This window comes from Gavialis gangeticus, unplaced genomic scaffold (genome assembly GCF_001723915.1).
Source record: "Gavialis gangeticus isolate Ggan-Ray unplaced genomic scaffold, GavGan_comp1, whole genome shotgun sequence".
In the NCBI taxonomy this organism is placed as follows: Eukaryota; Metazoa; Chordata; order Crocodylia; family Gavialidae; genus Gavialis; species Gavialis gangeticus.
The window spans coordinates 109,213,754-109,215,367 of record NW_017729025.1 but is presented as its reverse complement, the minus strand read 5'-3'; positions in this window follow the sequence as shown (position 1 = coordinate 109,215,367).

Below are 1,614 nucleotides of genomic sequence, written 5' to 3'. Positions count from 1 at the left end.
ACTTGCATGATCAGGGGTCAGCAGGGCAGGCCCTATGAGGAGAGGCTATGAGACCTGAACCTGTTCAACCTCCACAAGAGAAGGCTGAAAGGGGATCTAGTGGCTGTTACAAACTAGTCAGAGGGGACCAGCAGGCGGTGGGGGAGTCCCTGGTCCCCCAAGCACTCCCAGGAGTGACTAGAAATAACGGTCACAAGCTGGCAGAGGGTAGATTCAGACTAGACATCAGGAGGCGCTACTTCACTCTCCGGGCAGCTGGGACCTGGAACCAACTTCCAAGCAAAGTGGTGCTGGCTCCTACCCTGGGGGTCCTTAAAAGGAGGCTAGACAATCACCTTGCTGGGGTCGTTTGACCCCAGTACTTTTTCCTTCCATGACAGGGGTTCGGACTTGATGATCTGCTCAGGTCCCTTCCAACCCTACCAACTGTGAAACATCAGGAAGTCCAAGTTGCCAAGCTCCCCTAATGCCAAGCTCCCCTTGCTCAAAAGCAACTCCTTCCCCTTACCTAAAGGAGCTGAGATTAGTCAACAAAATGGCAGTAAGAATTTTTTTTAATACGGTAGAACACCATCTTTCTATAACCTTGTTCTAAGAAACAGCTAAACTGTTTTTAGCTGAAACTTTCCAAAACTATTCAGCCTGAGGCAGGCACCTAGTCTGAATGGGAAAAGTTATAGACCCAACTTCCCAAGGTCTTGTTAGGGAAAGAGTTGGACAGCCTTAATAATAGATGTGTGTCAGCATCATCTATAATTCATATGTGTATGCTTGCATGCACACACATATCTTTATATAATGAGTGCGCATACATATACTGGATTTCATAATGTTGGATATCTTTCTGGTATCCTTGGAAATATAACTTAAATTGCATACTAAATGTTTTCAATGTCATGTAGAATACTAGTTATTCTATCAAATGTTTCCCATTATTATTCATGGTTTTCACTGGTTGAAATTTAAGTTTGTGCATAAAAACAAAGGCACAGCAGAGCTGCGCAGAGTATGAATATGGCCCAGTATTTACTTCTGTTCTATTTTCTGTTCTCATTCTTGGAATATTTCTGTCTGACATTTGTAAACTGGAAATGAAGCAGAACTTCATTATGAAAAAGCAGCTTTTATGCACAGGTAATGAATGTGGAAGAAAGGAAGCTAAACTGTCCCTATTGCTGCAGCTTTAAATTCCTGCGGCTGTAGTTGACATTCAGAAAAGAAGGCAGTTCATTCTCCTATCCAGAGGGAAATCAGCTCTAAAAAATAATTGTCACTTCTGTTTGTTCATACAGAACCTGACACACCATTGCTTTACTCCAGCTTTATGCTAGTGCACATTGGCATAAAACAGGAATAATGGAAGTGATAAGCCTGCAGAAAGGAAGTCAATATAATATTTTTAGATAATTATTGTTGACATAAAGGTTATTTCCTCCAAATTGAAACCTGACCTTGGGAAAACTAGTCCAGTTCAGTTAGAGGTCTGAAACTTGCAAGTAAATGAGCATTCTACATATCTGATAAGGGTATCTGCATAGTGCCAATCACTGTAATATCAAGGGAGTCAGAAATTGGGTGTATTTCTACAAGTACAAGTCATTTTAAAAATGAGAT